This window comes from Falco punctatus (assembly GCF_963210335.1).
Source record: "Falco punctatus genome assembly, chromosome: 2".
In the NCBI taxonomy this organism is placed as follows: Eukaryota; Metazoa; Chordata; class Aves; order Falconiformes; family Falconidae; genus Falco; species Falco punctatus.
In genome coordinates, this window is record NC_137581.1 from 101,303,359 (window position 1) to 101,316,227 (window position 12,869).

A 12,869-nucleotide genomic window follows, 5' to 3' on the forward strand; every position below is an offset into this window, starting at 1 on the left:
TTGCAGTATAGATTGGTTTTAAAAGTTCTCAGCTGTACAGTGCCAAGGAAGCCTTAATTCTGTCAGAATGTGAACAGCTTGCTTGTTTTTTCGTTATTTGCCAATTGCAGTGGAAATGATGCAGCACAAAAAATCTGCTGACTGACGAGTCAGTTGTATTTTCTAGGTACTTTCTGGTCTTGAAATAACACTATAGATTATCAGAAGTGGTGTAGTTGTTTGAATTCAACTTCTGCCAGTTTTTTACGCTGCCAATGCTGGTAAGAAGAGAGAAATCTACCTTAGAAGCTACTTCTTAAGTCATATCTTGTTATTTTCAATATTAAATACAAAATCATGTTTAAATTAAATGTTATCTTATTTGTCGTGACATTCCTTAAATGACATTGTATCTTAACAGTTGTGTAAAGAATAATGTTGTGTGTGGTAGAGCCGCGTCCCCACAGAGCAGGGGAACAGCCAGAAGGATGTGAGTTAATGTGGACTGGTGCGAGGGGACACAAGTCCACCAGTACACTTATAAACCAGTATACCCCAGTGAACGTTAATAAAGATGATAAGGTTTTCAAACAAAAAAGACAGCACTTTCCCCAGATGAGGCCTGTGGTGGGGCTCTCTGACAAGCAAAGCATGATCCTACAGGCCCTTAGTCCAAAGCGAGCGCCCTCATGGAGAGCTGAGCAGACTCACAATCCAGGAACCTCCCAGTGGTTCACAGACCCCAGCCTTGAGGGGGTCCGCTGTGCTCAGTGTCTCTCCTCAGAGAGATCACGGTATTAGCTGGGATCTGTGCACCCACCTGCACTTCCACCCTAAGTTTAGGCAGGACATCTAGCTCATGCCTAAATAATTAGCAAAGGCATTAACAAAAGCTTGCATTGGAAAATTAAAGAACATTCTATTTGCAAGCATTGCTCTTCAGTGATTCTTCTGGAGAGCTAGAAGATGTAAAGTGTTAAACAGAGAAAAAGAGGAGGGAGGCAACTTCACAAATCAAATAGCTAGTGTGTTTTAAACACACTGCATTTGGTACAGCCATTAAACCAGCAGTTGTGAGCTGATGATAGAGTAGCACAACTGCAAATACTGGACTGTGAGAGGAGTTTGGAAACATACCTAGGTGTATATGGATATATCTGGTTGTCTAAAACTGGGGTCCATTGACACCCAAACTGTTAAACCAAGCGATATGCTCCTTGCTTCTCCTCCTGAATACCGCTCAGTTTACTCCATCCTTCCCTGTTTGACCTGAGCATCCTCTCAGTACCTCTGCCTGTGCTTCTCAGCATGCACAGGCCAGCCGCAGCCCAAGAAGGTAGTGCCTCATCCCTGCTGAAGTGCTCTGCTGGAGTTTTGGGGTGTAGGAATGCTGAGTGGCATTTCCAGTGCCCCAGCCCATGAACCCAGCGCACCTGATGGGCAGAGGCAAGGCATGGCCTCCTGCAAGCTGCAGCACCTTGCCTTCTGAGTGGGGCACCTAGCTGGACACAGAAAATACTCAGCCCTTTACCTCAGGGCTGCAAATTATATCAAAAAAATAATAGCATAAAGTTTGGATGGGAAGCCCCAGCACCTAAATGTTAGGGCTCTGTTTCTTGTTTGCTCTCCTGCTCACAAATTTTGCAAAATTTGCTGCATAAGGACCCACTTCCAACCTGAGAAGATCCGTATTCATCCTCCATATGTGTGCTTTGACCTATTTAACCTATTTTCTGGTGATGGGGACACTGTCTTTGAAGCTGACAAGGTTCTCCATTTCTTTCCTCTCTGCATTTTTTTGAATGATTTTGGTACAAAATGGATTACAAAACTGCCATCACCAGTTTTCATTAGTTCTTCTCATCTCCTTCTGTTCATTAGTTCTCCAGACATTAGCCTGTTTCTGTTGACCAAACCGCTGCTCTCCTGAACACATCACAAGAATGTTCTTTTAATCTGTGTGCATTATTTTAAGCTTGTCATTGGTGGGTTATAAAAATAGGCAGCAGGACATTAAAAATGTAAAAATTGGCTTGGATTAAATTGAGCTTGTTCAGATGCTGTCAAGATTTCAAACAGCAAAATACAGCGTATTGCCAACTATGCTAGCTAACTTCCCGATCCAAGATGTGCGTGATTCACTGACTAAATGCCACCATAGCTGAGCAAGTATTATGGGATATATATATATATATCTATATCTGTGTGTGTATACATATACATATATATAAAGCGAAGCTTCATTCAAAGGAAAAAAAGTGATATTTAAGTAGGTAATGCCCTGGAACACCCTTACAGTGAATGCATAAAATTTAACCACTGATGGAATGAAGTAGAATTAGTTAACAAAAAAATTCTCCAGAAAACAAATTGGAAGTGCTGAGAAAAGTTGTATTGTTGCCTGTTGAATTTTAAGTCATCCTCCTTATAGAAACTGTTGAAGTACAAAATATGTTTGCATTATTAGATCAAAGTAGGAAATAAAAATCTGGGAAAATGGGTTCCAGGCAGGAAAGGTACCTCTAGACTATCAGTGCCAAAGCAGACATACCAGAGAGAGTCCTCTCTGTACCCTACAGGTCATGAAAGAGAAATAAGGTTATACTGGGCATAAAAATGGTTGCTGTTGGCTAAGGAAAAAAGGAAAGAAGGAGCTCAAAAGAGCATTGATAAAAAATAAATCAACTGGTCAGTAAGAGATGGGAAAGCAGAATAATTATAAAACAAGTAGTTGTTGCTAGAGACGTGCAATCAGGGTAAAGCTGCCCATCAAGAAAGTTACTTGACTGTTAATAAATCAAGTGTTAATATGTTGCTACCAATAAATTCCATCTTTTTAATAAAGTTTTGGTGTGGGTACTATATTAATTTTTCTACAGAAGCATCCATCTGACATCAGGTTGGAGCAGTTTTAAGAAGAAGTGCAATGAAATCATGCAATTCACAAAAGGAAATGAGGAAGCAAAGTTCTAGCAGAAAGAATAGGTAACAGAAAAGTTCAGTCTTGGAACTGTTTATAGGCAGCATTAGAAGTAAACATTTCTGCTCTATCCAAATGGACTGTCAGTTCATACCAATGATGCATGAATAAGCTGCACACAGATTTTCCAGAAATAATTAGGCAGAAGGAAGGATGAAATAGGAGCTGACTTCACAGGCTGCATAGCCCAGCTTTAAAGAAAATCAGTAACAAGATCCAGGAAGGAATCACCTGGAATAGCAACTGAAAGAAATAGCAATCCAGATCAGCTGGTCAGCTGATCAGCTGTCAGAGTGAACGGACAAAGTGGGCTGCAGGTGGGGGCATGGCAGAGGATGCTGGGGAGCCTGGGTGCTATCCTTCCTTTGGGGGTGTGCTCCTGCTTGAAGTCCCCAGGAGCTCCTGCAGCAGTGAAGGTGAGTTGGCAGAGGTGTCCTGGGTTTTTAGGTCCTACAGACCAACTCTGGGGAGGACGGTGGTAAGAAATCACTGCGTGCTTTCCTCCCCCTCTCCTCTGCACATGAAGGAAACGGTCCAAAACAGTTTTCCAAGGAAGCCTTAAAAGACCATTGTACACTGTCACAAGGTTTGCAGTGTGTATCGATCTTCTTTCTAGATCTTTATGACTCTGCGAATATAGAATAAAAAGTCTATTCTTAAGCTGAGACATCATCAAAACCCTCTGAAGGTCAAAGAGTTCAGATGAGCAAACTTGTTTGTAGGGCATATTTCCTGTATTTCTTAGCTCAAATGACTGAGTAATTTCTTCTTTCAGCATATCAAAAAAGCGGTCCTACCACTGGTCAGGTGTCTGTCTCCAGGATTTCCAGTTATCAGCCTTCAGACCAGAAGCCGTACAGAGACAGTGTTTCTTTGGTGATTTTTTGTGGTTTTTTCTTTCACAGACTACAAAAGTACCAAATGATCTTTCTTCCACTTTGAAGAAGCTTCAGGCTGAATGCTGAGAAAGCTCAAGCTCTTCTTGATTACAGTTGCCTATTTAGTAGAGACAACTGTCTGTTTGTATCCCATACATCTTCATTGCAGCACCACAGTAATATTTTTGTAAATTGTTTTTTAACAGGATAATTTCTGTCATATTTTCCAATGTACCTCCTCTTACTTTTGTGGGCTCTAGAGCTTCTGTGGAGTTGTGGGAGCATTTTCTCTGCAGGCTTGAAGTCTTTTTGGCTGCTGCTTTGCCAGCTGATGGTACTTCTGGAGCCCTGGTGACAAAAGGCCACACATTTTCTGTCCTCTGAAGACCTCTCTGCCTCTTGCCAGTCACATGAAGAGCAACAGGCAGAATTAGCCAGGCAAGACTGTGGAGCAGTCCCTTTTGTTCCACTTTCCCCTGCAAATGTTGGAGGTGGCTCCATAAGGAAGTCACCCAGACCCGGACTGTGCGTGGTGTGCGGTGGGGCTTTATGTCAGACCCCTCAATTCAAGAGGGCAATGACTATAGCTGCACAGAAATACCATAAGGATTTCAAGTTCCCTTTCATGTTTGATTTCAAGTTTGTACCCATGCCATACCCACCTGTGTGGTTGGCAGAATACTTTGTTGATATGTATTTGCTTTCTGAGAGGAGTTTTTCAAGTGAAGACAGAACAATTTGGTGCTGATGCTGCTCGGAGTATGAGATTTAGGTACTTTTTATGTCCACATAGCATGGCTCAGAGTGCCAGGGGTCTCAGTCTTAACAGCATTCCCAGAAGGTTAATACTTCAGTGCAGAGAGCCAAACTTTAAGTGAATGAATGGCTCTTTTATACACATGCGAGATGCAGTAAGGAAGAGGCCCATGGAGACCCAGCTGGTAGGTGACTGGACCCCGAAGTCCCTACAGTCAGTAGAAAAGTAGAAGACCTCTACAGGAGACCTTACAGTCTGAACAGACACCTACTCCCTGCTGTTGACTCTGTTCCCAGAACAGCATCAGGCCCAGATAACATGCAATCCAAATTGCTCACGTCTTTTTTGAACTGTGGCACTTTATGTGCTGTCCAAGTCCTTGTCAGATGGCAGAGCAGATCTTCATAAAGTCTAAATTTTCGAAGGTGAAGTCTGGCTTGCTGTGATGTACCAATTTTGATTTATTTCAAAAATAAGACATTTAGAAAGTGCTATTACCCAGTCCCTGCGAATGAAGCCCTGAAAGACCACTGCGTGCTATTTACCCAAACACTGCTTAGTTTTGAAAACTTAAATTATATAGTGAGCAATCTAAGCCCACTGTGGATTACTACTTTTCTTCTAACCTCATCCTTTAGCTGGTATTGACCCCTGTAACTGAAATGGTATTTAGAAATGTGTTTAATAAATAATTAAATGAGGCTAGAAGTTTATTTATTTTTACATAAAAGTCATCAATAATGCTCCAGTAAGGCTGAGACTAGCTGAAGATGATGTGTTTCATCAATCCTCTGGTTGCTTCAGACAGATATGAAGTAATTCCTACTCTTGAAATAAGAAAGTGTGTCATCAGACAAAAAGCTCCAAATGCTTAAGATCGTACCGAAATAGCCATTTTGTTTGTTCAGCTGTACATATCATGACAGGTCTGAGCTCACTACCCATCTATCTTAAAAAGGCACTTGAAGTCCCTTATCTTTTGTAAGCATATGTTCTAATACTCCTGACTAGACAAAAAAAGAAGAAAAGAAAAAAAGAGGGTAATGGGGAAAGGGGTGGGGAAGGGAAGGGAAGAAAGACAAAGAAAGAAAACCTTTGGTTTTGATTAGTAGTGACTGGCGATAAAGGAAATCAGAAAAGTAGCAGTGGGTTCTAGCCAAATTTAAAGGCAGAGTCTTCATCCTTCCTGGGTCCAGGTGTTTGATCATTTTATGTTTGAATATGACATCTGCCTCTACGATTTACAAGGATTAAGGAAGGCTACTGACAGCACGGGAGAATCAAATTGCGATATGAAATCACAAGCACAATTGTCTATGGTCATATATGCCTGTCTGAAGTATGGGGAGAGCCACGTGTGTGCCTAACAGTCACCAATGCATTGAAGCTCTTGGGTTACAGAGTGAGCTTAGCTAGGAAACATTTTAGCTCCAAGTCTACTTACCACATGCAAACTGAAAATTTCATATGCTTATTACACGTCTATATTTGAGCAGGCATTCACGTGGAGGGCAGAGGACATGCCTTTTACCCAAGCAGTCCTCCTCTGCCCAGTTCCTACATCCCCAGCAGAGAGGAGTTTCTCCAAGAAAAGGGTGCTGCAACCACAGCTTTGAGAAACATTTTTATTTCTCTATCTCATCTTTGAAGCAGCTGAGATCTCCTCTTACTGGAAGAACAGGGAGTGGTGTGTGATGGGAGAGGAGGAATGGGACCTATCTGACAGAGACACCCATGGCATTTTTGTCCTAGTTCAGTATTTCCAAAGAAAAGAAAAGCAACAGGAGTATTTCTAAAATTCTTTACCAGTATTACGCTGTTACTCTTTTAGTTAAAAGCCATTTCTGGGTGTGTTTTATAGTGCTTTGTAAATATTTGACATTTCTTCTGTGTTTGCTTGTGTTTTTTTAAAAAAACTCATATAGTTCCATATAATGACCCTACAGAGCCACTTCATAAGGGTTGGCATGGCTGCACTTGTGCAAGTGGGAACAAATGTGCTTACCAGGAATGACAGTAAGAGAATGTTTTTTGCATTACTTTCGACATCTTATGCCAGCATCTGACTTGTTCAGCAGCTGCAGCTGGACCTAGATCCAGCTCAAGGCGCTGGAGCAAGATGCCTGAGTTTTGTACACACCTCATAGCATGAAGGTCTTCCCTGCTGTTAGATGCTGTGAGGACCTCTTTAGCTCACTGACAGACAGCTCGATGGAAAGGCCCTGACGCAGCGTGGTTTTTAAACGCTCCAAGCACGTAATTAAATTCCAGTGGACTTTTAATAGTCCGGCTTCAAGCTGAGGTGCTGGTCTCTCTGGCCTCGATCCAGCAAAACACTCCAGTGCATGAATAAAACTTCACCCCTGTGAATATTCCTGTTGGCAAATCAGTTGGGGACTGCTCATTGCTTAAAGTTAGGGATGTGTTCAAGAGATTTGTTTGATGTGGCCACAGTAAGTGCTGTGTTGAACCCAGGCCTAAATCCAGTTTACCATGTGTTGCCCTCTTGACATTGCTGATTACCTACCAGGCAGCCTTGCTCACTTAGATGTGGATGCCCTCATTTCAGAAGCAATGTTAAGCACATCTAAATGCCACTTTCTCATGACAAAATTCCCTTTTAGACAGTAATTATATCTGCGACAATTCCCTTTTAGATAGTAATATAGTGGTAGATTTACATCAGAGCACTCTGGCTTCTAATTCACAGTCAAACTGTGAATTAAAAGTCTCTTGAATAGAAATTATAAGATTAGGAGAACATCATAAACACCTGAAAACAGTGCACATACAGGCATACTCAGGAGTTAGAGTTATCAAAACTTGCTACTAAAAATGTTGCACACTGCCTTTGGTAGAATCCTGCTTATGTTTTCTTTTGTCTTCATGCCTCACCTTTAAACATAGTGTAACTAGAATTTTCTCTCTTGCCAAGCTTCAGCCAAGTAACTAAACATAAACCTCTTATTAATTAAAATGGAATTCTGAAACAGCTAAAGTAGAACAGCAAACTATCATGCTTTTTCTGCTCCTTTTCCTTCCAAAACATTCTAGGAACCCAAATATTCCAGAAATGTGGTTGTTCAAATAAACTGTGGGGTGTGCAAGAGCCACCAAATTCGTTGCTGGTAAAGCACTCCCAATATTCTAGCACAGCCACTTTGGGTTGTTGAAACTCGAACCGTGGCTGGAACGTTGCCCATGCATTAGGGCACCCTTCCGAAGTCTAACACTTCCCGTGTTCAGATTACTTAACCTAAACACAAAGAGAAAAATAGGAAGGTAACACCTGTGTTTTCTTTTAGAAAAGTAGCTATGAATACCAGGCTGTGTGAGATTTAAAGCATATTAAAATTTGCCAGCAAAAAAGAGGTAATCAGTCAGCCGTTCTGTACTGTGTTACTTAAAGCATATTGGATTCTTAGTTTTTGGACCATTAAATAAATACTTTTTGCATATCAGTTAGTACTGCCTAGTACTTTGAAAAATTAAAGCTGCATGGGCCAGATTTCCGGGTACATATAAATCTAACCCAGCTCAACATAAGTACTTTGGATAAATAAAAATATTACAATGTAATTTGTAAGTATTATGAACTCTTTCAGCTTCTCTAGGATGCCAGAACTCATTTAACTTGGGTGCTCATGTTAACTGCTGTCCAATGTGTTGTAGAAAACTACACCTTTGTGCACCTCTCTTTAGTGTCTTAAAAATGTTGGATATCACTCTTTGGGCAGTTTGAGATGTGATCAGATGGTGAGAAATTAGTATACTGCCCTGCACCTAGATATAGAATTAGTATCCATAAACACTGAAATAAACAAAACTCCACTTGGTCAAACATAATTGCATACCCAAAACATTTACTGAGCTCTGTTTGCTTTGTCCTGGGTGGTAGATGGGACATCACCCACCAGAGGGAGCTCATACAGTCAGCTGTAAGGGTATCTTTAAACTAAAGAGAGCTATTTAAAGAGTTATAAATAGAATTAAACACATTTTTAGCAGTTAGTGCATAGCTAGATGTAATTTATGTCAGATGGGAACTGTAATGTGGGGTTTTTTCATTGAAAGAATACTTCTTTTTTGAAATTATTTCAAAAATGTGTTCACATTCTCCTTGGTGCAGGTAACTTCATGAGGAGGTACTATCTCATATGTGAGTAGCGAGCTTTTTTTCTGATTAGACACACAACGATGGAGTAAGCTCCCTGAATAAGCCTAATATTTAGAACAATATTTATAGGAGTACGTTTGAACATGCCTCTGCCTTCCATGAATATTAACACTTGCCTCGTATTTTTTTTCTTTACTGACTTATAATCAGTAAACGTATATACTGGTGTACTTGTAGAACAAGAATACAAAAGGGCCAGAAGGCAGCCAAGGGTTTTAGCAGGTAATGTTTTCAGATGATGCATTTACTCTGACTACTTTTAGAAATCCAGAGTGTTTGACTTATTTCAGCTCTCCAAGCACAGCAGAGGAACGTGGCAGGCAGGAGTCAAAGGAGCAAGCTGGGGAGGGCACTGCAATGAGACGGCTGTGGATAAAGCCTGTAGGCACAGGGCAACCTGGGCTGTGCACTGAGGTGTCCCATGCACTTGTAGGAAAGTCATAGGACAGAGGTGGAAGTTTTTTCCATCACAGAACATCACATCACACTATCCCTTCATGTGGGTAACTGGGGATCTAGTTAATAAAAGCACCAAACTTTACTTGTGCAATGAAAGCAGCAAAAGCCCATTACTGGGGATTTCAGTACTGAAGTGCTCTAGCTTCAGTGTAGTTTTTACTATACATTGACTATTTACTAAGGCTGGAAGTTATTTAACTTTAATATAAATATAGCAGTTGGCATAGTATTCGGCTCAATAATCATTATGAGTCCCTTCCAACTTGAGATAGTCTATGATTAGCAGAATACAGTCATATACTGATACTGGTTATTCCTCTTTCTATAGAAGAACCATCTGCAATGCTGTGAGCATCTTCATCACAGCATAGCTCTGTTGAAATTAAACATATTAGATAAAAACATTAATGAAGTAAATAGTCCAGTATAAAATGTTTGTGTGGACTAGGCTTGGAAAAGCCTTGGGAAACATCCAAACAGAAGCTTAATGCTGAGCAAAGGACTGGTGCAAGCCATAAACTGCAAGAAAGTTAAGGCACAGAGCTCACTTACCAGTTCCTCTTCCTAGCTGTAACTGCTTCCTTTCCATCATTTACAGTTCTCATATCACTTCACTCATTCTGAGCACCCAAGGCACAGTCTGGCATTTGGCTGCACATTTCTTACATCAGCATACACATCCTCATTTCATTTCCCTAATTTCTGTACTAAAATTTACAACAAAATTCAGACAAATCACTAAATCCACAGATCACCTGGTCTCATATTTTCCCTAACCAGTTCCAAGAAAGCAAGCACACCTCACAGCCAGCCCCTGCAGGCTGGTGTGGTGCCTTGCTGCTGTATACCAGCAACAAATCACCAAACTTTGTACAACTGTGATGTTTGGAAACCATCTCAAGTACACGGTGATCATCAGACCACGTCATGGGATCACCAGTCAACCGGATCTGAGTTCTAGACCAGTGCTGCTTACTCGGTAGGGGTACAGATACATGGGTTGTGGTTGGGGGTGGGATTAAAGGAACTGAGGTTTAGAAGGGGGAACTGATGACTGACATGTAGAAAAGCTGAGTGACTCATACACTAAATCTTGTGCTTTTCCGGTGTTTCTACCACCGGACTGTGCAGTCTAGAAAGCCTGCACTGAGGTTAACAGTAATCTGTGAGCGATTGTCATCTTTCATTCATACGGGTATGAGTAACGCATGACATTCCCTGTAAGGAGCACTGAAGAACCTAGCAATGACTGGTGGTGTCCCAAGCAAGGTAGATTTTTTTATTCTTACAAAACAGTTGACTGCTTTGAATTTAAAATGTCAGCTGCACAGTTTTGGTGGGGATCTGAAGAATCATCTCAATAACTCCCAGTTTAACACTGCAAAATCAAGGGATTGAGTGGAGGAAAGGGTGAGGTCTCCTTTACAAGCTCCTATCCTATGAAGACAGGCTGAGAGAGCTGAAGTTGTTCAGCCTGGAGAACAGAAGGCTCCAGGGGTGCTTTAGAGCAGCCTTCCAGTGCCTAAAGGGGGCCTACAAGAAAGTTGGAGAGGGACTTTTTACAAGGGCATGTAGTGATAGGACAAGGGGGAATGGCTTTAAACTGAAAGAGTGTAGATTTAGATTAGATTAGGAAGAAATTCTTTGCTGTGAGGGTGGTGAGGGACTGGAACAGGTTGCCCAGAGAAGCTGTGGGTGCCCCATCCCTGGAAGTGTCCAAGGCCAGGCTGGATGGGGCTTTGAGCAACCTGATTCAGTGGAAGGAGTCCCTGCCCATGGAAGTGGGGGTGAAACTAGATGGCATTAAGGTCCCTTCCAACCCAAACCATTCTATCATTTTATGATAAGGTCAAGGCTGCCCATCCAACTCTGCCTTGCTACTTTCCGTCCCTCCTCAATGTGCACTGTGGTACAGTCGTGCAGCCACAATGTCTGGTCTTGTTGCAGAGAAGCCCAGCAGGATGGACAACAGGAACCAGCTTTTTGGCACTTGTTCAGTAACAGACCTAGGCCTTCATTGCTGACACCTTCCAGGCCTGTCATGAACACGGTTAATAGTTTCATCATGGGTTTTTCAAGGATGTTCATCATATTATCCATGTGTATACATGACAGAACGCTCTAAAGGAGGGAGAAGACCCTCAGTGCTGTGGGTGAACGTGTATGTCTGTGAAGTATGTGCACGGGAGAGAAAAGTCATACCAGTACCCAGGTTTTTTCACCTCTCCTCACAATCCTGCTGTTCAGGGCCAGCTTTCCTCCTGCTACACTACCTGGACCAAAATTCCTTTCCGTTCAACCCTCTTCTTCAATCATTGCACACCCTGCACCCTCCATGAGAAGAGAGACAAGACTTCTCCAGACAAGTCTTTCCTGCTCCTCTAGATGCTTCAGTCTTGTGCATTGAACAGGCGAAGAATTTTACGGAGGGAAAACCACCAAGTGAATCCATGACTAAGACTGCAACTAGCTCGTTTCTGCAAGGTGGTCTGTGGTAGCGTTTGGAGCAGCAAATGGACACGTGCCAGAGCTCCCCAACCACACAGCCCAAAGGAAGGCTGAGAACTCCTCTGCCTCATCCCCCTGCCTGCTTGCACCCAGGAACACTGTGTAATGCTCACAAAAGCCTAGGTGGCAATAAGGCCTCTGGGGGGAGGTTACACTCCAATGTTCATTAGTTCACAAAAGCAGCCAGAATGAAGACAATCCTGGAAAGGGAAACAGTATAAAAAAAAAAAAAAAGCCAACAAACCCAAACCTGCAAGTCTTTATCTTCCAGACTTTTCAAATGTAAAATCGTGCTAATGTCTAGCTGGTTTTGGCTGCGTGAGTCATATCCTTGCTAACTGGAATACTTAAACTGAGCTTGTTCAGCATTTGCTATGATGGAAGGAAGTTAGTTAGTAATAATAGGAAATAGAAAGCACAGGTCTTGTTTTCTTAAGCCCATGTACTTCATTGTTTTCTTAAGTGGTCTGAAGCAAATACCTCTGTCATCATAGTGGCATGCTTACTTTTGCTAACCTGAATAACCTGGATAATAGCAAGAAATGCACTTTATCTGTGTACCAGACTGTGTCTACGTAGCTGCATGAATTTAGCAACTACTTTTGTCATCCAAGACTTCTACATGTCTTTCCTTGCCTTCTGACCACTGGTGAGTTGCCAGCAAGAACCTCAGATTGTGCTGCTGTTTTGCAGAATGCAACTGCAGTTGTCACAGGCTGCAGTTGGAAGATATAAAATCGAACATTTCATTGGCAGTTATCACTCGAAAGCTGAAACTGGCTTCTACATTCTTGGGTGAAATATGATGTAAAAAGGTCTTTGAAGTAATTGTTACAAAACTATTTTTTACACTGCTATACTTACAATGGACCTAGCTAGCAGACCAATTTAAGGTCTCTCCTTAAATACTGAAAGAACATAAATCACATTGCTTGGATGCAATTCTGTGCAACCTGCTCCAGGAGCACCTGCTTTAGCAGGGGACTGGGCTAGGTGATCTCCAGAGGTCCCTTACAACTCTGACCATGTTGTGATTTTGTGATATTGTCTATTTGGAAAATACAGTATAAATATGACAAATATTTTCTTAAAATTTTTAATTTCAACTATTGACTCAGCAGAGCTATGGAG